The sequence below is a fragment of the Mirounga leonina genome, unplaced genomic scaffold (assembly GCF_011800145.1).
Source record: "Mirounga leonina isolate KUSES-001 unplaced genomic scaffold, KU_Mleo_1.0 Mir_200, whole genome shotgun sequence".
Classification (NCBI taxonomy): Eukaryota; Metazoa; Chordata; class Mammalia; order Carnivora; family Phocidae; genus Mirounga; species Mirounga leonina.
The window spans coordinates 10,419,975-10,425,974 of record NW_023270503.1 but is presented as its reverse complement, the minus strand read 5'-3'; positions in this window follow the sequence as shown (position 1 = coordinate 10,425,974).

Below are 6,000 nucleotides of genomic sequence, written 5' to 3'. Positions count from 1 at the left end.
TATCATTCAGCCTGTGGGCTTCTTGTCAGAGGAGCTGCAGGGAGAAAGAGAAGAGGGATAGGGTCTTCCCATTGTGGGGCGGCAGCATCCCCCAAACCAGGAGAGCCACTTACCCCCAACCAAATCCTTCCCAAGGTTATTCATTTATTCACTTAGGGAATGAATGATAGGGACAAGGAAATCTCCGTCGAGTAGTATGTACTATAGTGTAAGGCACCATGCTAGATGCTATTGGGGTGGGAGGAGGAAGGGATTAGGGGGGTAGTACCGAGATGAATAAGACACAGGACCTGCCTTAGTATTTCTTAGACATGCCTGTGGCAAGGACTCTGTCCACCCCTTCAGCATAAACACCAGTACATAATCAGGGTATGCCTCGCTTTATGAAACAGATGGATTTCTGAACCTTACCAGCATTAAAGTGAATTTCCATCCAGCGATTCTCCTCTACATTCTCCATAAAGCCGTCCGTGTTCCTCCAGGTTGGAATTAGTTTCCTCCTCCCTCACATTCCTGTCCTCCTCTCTTTGCGTACATACCATATCTTCATCAGTAGGCCTTTTTGGAGGCAACCGTCCTAGGGCAGAAAGTAGAAAGAGTCTGGGCCTGGAGCCAAATGGGCTCAAAACAGAATCCCAGCTGCACAACTTATCAGCCGCATGCAATCTGGATTAGTTTCTCAACCTCTCTAAGCCTCAGTTTCCTCCTCTGTAAAATGGGAATAAAAATAAGTTCCTATGTTCAGAACTTGGTGACGATGAAACAAGATACGGTATGTCGGTGTTTAGGAAAGTGCCTGGAATACTGTAAGACGCATTCAGGAGTTGTTTGTCCTTACTGTTCGGTGCTTCACAGGCGAGGAAACCGAAGCTCATAAAGCTTAAATAACTTAGCTACATTATAACCGGGAGGAAGTATGGCGCTGCTCTCATGTTCCTTTCCCGCCATTTACGATTTATACAACCCTGAACAAATAATTTCATTTTTCTTAGTCTTTATTTCTGTATTTGTACAGTGAAGACAATGATGGCTTATAACACCTGCCCCATTGCTTATATTATGAGGATTAAAGGAGATGATGGATGTGATGTGATTGGCACATGGGATGCTCTCAGAAAACTGGAAGCCACTATTTTTACCAAAAGTCACCCAGTTGACAAGTGGCAGGACCTGGATTTAAATGCAATGGGTCTGAGTCCCCCAAACTTGGCCTTTTCTAATAAACTCATCACAAGTTCCCTTGTTCTCTGAGTTAGAATTCTAAAGAATTAGCAGATACAATGAACACTTAGAAGGCTTCTCTCAAGTGCAATAAAATTAGTTCATTTTCCTCTTTTGATGACTGCTTTACCTTATTTCACAAATAGGTATTCACACACCCATAATCTTGAACTAGTCTTTCCTGTCTTAATCAACTATATATATGTTATATATATATATGTATATACACACAGAAATTATATATATATAGTCCCCCAGCCTCATACAAGAATAGCCAACATCTCAAAGGAGCATACTGCTGACTTTCCAACTCACAGAAATCTTCAAAAACACTTGCCTTTGAAAGAAATCATCATCCCAGGGAAAGCATTACAGGGACTCTCTTGCGAGGAGGACTAGGATTAAAACTCAAGCGTGTGGAATGAAATCCAAGGGAATAGGAAAAGCAAGAGCTTGACTTCTTCCTCCCAGCAAGCCGTGCCCGGTAATACTGCCCCTCCCCGCCCCCAGGAGGGGCGAGAGCCCAGCCTAGGGTCAAGGAGTGGTGACCAGGTTAGCAACAAGGGCAACAGAGGGAGGAGACAAAGGAACAGCAAGTGGAAACGGCTGGCTGAATGCCTGAGCATGTTTCTTTGCTGAAAGAGAATGGCCCGACAACTGGCTCAAACTGGGAGAGAGGAGGGTGGATGGGAAGAGGACAGCTAATGGATGGGGTGGCCCAGCAGGGGTCAGAGGTCATGAGGGCAGTCAGTGAACTAATTGGCCACTCTGCATATTCACTTTCTGCTTCTAGCCTACAGCTGAGCCTTGAGAGAAAGCCCTGGGGTTGAAGGGGCTTTATTTATCCCCCAAGATTTGAAGCTGACTGGTGAAAGGCAACTGAAACTGAAAAGTGAGATCAGGACCCTCTTTTTTTTTTCTCCAGGATCAGTTGACCAGGAACAGCCTTCTGCAAAGGAAAATGCTAGACTCCACTTCATTTGATCACTCATTCATTCATTCGTGTATCCCTTCCTCCTAATCTCCATATGTCAACTAGAGGCCCTAGGACACATTCCGGATGGGAAAGGATTGTAGACACCTATAGCTTAGAACACAGATTATCAGAGTGAGGCCTGGCTTTAGGGGCCATCTGATACCCCTCTCGTGTTTCATACTTAAGGAAATGGGGAGAGCAGTTTGCTCAGGCTCACAGAGAGGTAGCAGAAGGGGGAGCAGAGCCCCAGCCTTCTCACTCTATTCAGACATTTTTCTATCACACTCTTCTCAGAAACATGTTAACTTTGAAAACTTGTACGGACAGGTAGGGCTAACAGCTCAGCCTCTGGCCAGACAGCCTGGGCTGGAATGCTAGCAACCAGTGCTGGGGCCTTCAAATAGTTACTTAACCTTTCAAAGCGTCAATCTGCTCATCTGTAGAAAAACAAGGATTGTTATGCGGATTAAATGAGGCAAATGCATGTAAAGAGAGCATGTGCTTCAGTTAAATGTTAACTATTACTATTACCACTGCTATGACTTCAGAGCCAGGGATAGACTGGCTTACGATAATAAGCATGTAGCACAATGCACACCAAGCCTGTCTTCCCATGGGCAACCCGTTCCAACATGAAAATCCTCATTCCCCCTCAGTTAAGAGACCTCGTGAGGACCGGAGGGAAACAGGGGAGTCCTGTCTGAACTTTCTGCAGACAGAGCTGTCCAAATTTGGAACCAGCTGACTTGCGATGAGTCAATACATGCAAAGGGCCGAGAACAGCGCCAGGCACACAGAAAGCACTCACTCAAGTTCGCTAGTTGTTACTGGTAATGTTATCGGGGATGTGGGAGCTCTTTGTCATCGCAGATTCAAGCGTAAGACTGGTTTACCCTTGGTCAGGCATGTTGTCAGGGAGCTTCACAGATGGGAAGGAGGGCTGACCAAGATGAGGTCTGAGCTTTGTGAATTTTCTTTGTAGCTTTTTTGCCTACCTCTTCCCAGGATTCTGAAGCAGACCATCACTCTGGTACCATTACGTGTGGATTCCGGAGCAGGTAAAAAGATGAAAATATAAGAGATGCGGACCATCTATAAACATGGGCTCTCCAATCCCACCTGGGACTTTACATTAGGAACATGTGGGGTCACTGAGTTGAGACCATGAGCTTCAACCCAAAATTTATTTATTTTTTTCCTTTTTTTAAAATTTAAATTCAGTTAATTAACATATAATGTATTATTGGTTTCAGAGGTAGGGGTCAGTGATTCATCAGTCTTATATAATACCCAGTGCTCATTACATCACGTGCCCTCCTTAATGTCCAGCACCCAGATACCCCATCCCCCCACTCCACCCCACCCCCCACCCCTCCAGCAACCCTCAGTTTTTCCTGTGATTAAGAGTCTCTTATGGTTTATCTCCCTCTCTGGTTTTGTCTTATTTTTCCCTCCCTTCCCCTACAATCCTCTGTTTTGTTTCTTAAATTCCACATATAAGTGAGATCATATGATAATTGTCTTTCTCTGATTGACTTATTTCGCTTAGCATAATACCCTCTAGTTCCATCCATGTCGTTGCAAATGGCAAACTTTCATTTTTTGATGGCTGAGTAGTATTCCATTGGTTCAACTCCAAATTTAACTTTGAAGCTCCCTTTTGTCACCTGTTTTTTTCCACTTCATTCATTCATTCATCCAGCACTGAAGTATAATTTATAGACAATAAAATGACAGATCTTAAGTATTCAGCTCAGTGAGTTTTGATAATTACATACACTCATGTAACTTCCACTCAGAGCAACGTTTAGAACAGTTCTATCACCCTCTTTGTCCTTTCCAGTCAATCCCTTAATCCTTCTCTTTTCTCTAGGCAATTCTGGACTTCTATCACCCTAGATTCATTTTGCCAGTTGTTGGATTCCACACATTTTTGTATCTGGCTCCTTTTCTTAAACATATTTTTGATATTTATTCACATTGTTCATGTATTAGTTGTTCATTCCTTTTTATTGAAATATACTCCATTGTATGAATATACCACAACTTATCTATTTTCCTAGGATAGACATTTAGTTTATTTCCAGTTTTTGGCGGCTTTGATTATTCTTATATATTTTCCTGAGCCTCATTGCATTTATATTTTAATTATGAAATAGATACAGTACAGTTCAGAGAATATTACAGGTACTCATGTTAAATACCCATATTTAATAAAAGTTAACATTTTGCCATATCCAGTTCATTTTTTGAAGAAAGTCTATAGATTTAGTTGAAACCCACTCTGTATCCCTTCCCATTCCTATTCTCCTCTCATACTTCAGCAGTATCCACTTTTCTGAAGTTGGTTTGAATTCATTCTATGGTTTTATGTATTTAAGAAGATGTCTGTATGGATGGATCTGTTTTCATCCAATATGGTGGACACTTGGTGGGCCCTTTCCATCCAGAAGGCCATGTCTTACTTCTGGGAAATTTTTCTTGGATTATTTATCTGAGAATGTCCTCTCTTATGTTTTCTCTGCTTTCTCTGGAATTCCTATAATTCAGATGTTGGACCTACTGCATTGGTCTTATTTTATTTTCTCTCCTATGTTTTTTTTTTCTTTCTCTTTGTCTTTTATTCATCTTTCTGGTTATTTTCTCAGCTTTATCTTCCAATCCATTTATTAAGTTTTCCATTGAAGTTATCATCTATATTTTTAATTTCTTTTTTTATTTTAAATTTCTAACATTTTTTAAATTCCCTGAATGTTCATTTGAAAGTTTCCTGCATCTTGTTTTATGGATGTAGTAATATCTACTCTTACCTCTCTAAGAATAATAATTATAATCTTTTTATTATTTGTTTAGATTTTTTTTGTTTATTTGTTTTTAGTTTTCTTTTCCTGCTTAGAATCTGTTTTCTCCAGGTTGCTTTTTCCTGTTTGTTGGTTTTGGTCTCTATTGTTCATGTTAGAGGCCTTCTTCAGGAGTCTGGTGATCCCTGGATGCTCACTAATATTTAAACATGGGGCACTAAAAAATTGAAAGCTCTGAGTTTGAGATTATGGTGCTCACTTACCTGGCTGGGCCATGTCCTTGGGGGAACCCCTGATGTCAGAAGTGTTAAGCATTTCCCCTTGGACTAGTCAGAATCCTTACAGAAGCATTTCCCAATCTCCTTCCTGGAGGGTATAGGCTCCCTCACTTCATCAGCATTTAATATATAAACATTCACTTAATCCTCTTGTTCTCTGTATAATAAACTGCCCTCACATTTGTCTGCTTTTTTCTTTTTCTACAGACTCTTTGTTTTATTCTCTTCAAAGTTCTGACTGCATGAAGCAAGAAAGGAAATCTGGGAACCTGTTGGCTTTTTAAAGATTTCCATCCAATCTTGATTATTTTTCACTCCATCTTCATCCTCATTGCCTGAGGTATCTGGTAGACCAACATGGGTTACTTCCCAACTTTCTCCACTTCTAGATTGAGATTCAGCTTTCTTTAGTTTTCTGAGTCAGTTATCTCTCATTTGTTTGCTTTCTAGCTTCCAAAATTTTATTGCTATAGTCTCTCCTCCCATTCTCTTTATCATTGTGAGTTTATGCCTTTTATAAAAAGAATCTGCTGTCATCTTAGTGAGGTTTTTGGAAGAAATGACAGTATGCTCAATCTGCCATATTTACCTGGAAGTCATTCTTATTGTGATTTTAAGTTGCATTTCTCAAAATACTGGTGAGGTCAAGTATCTTTGCATATGTTTTTTTGTCCACTGGGTTTCCTTTTCTGTGACTTGCTTGTTCATATTCTTTGCATATTTT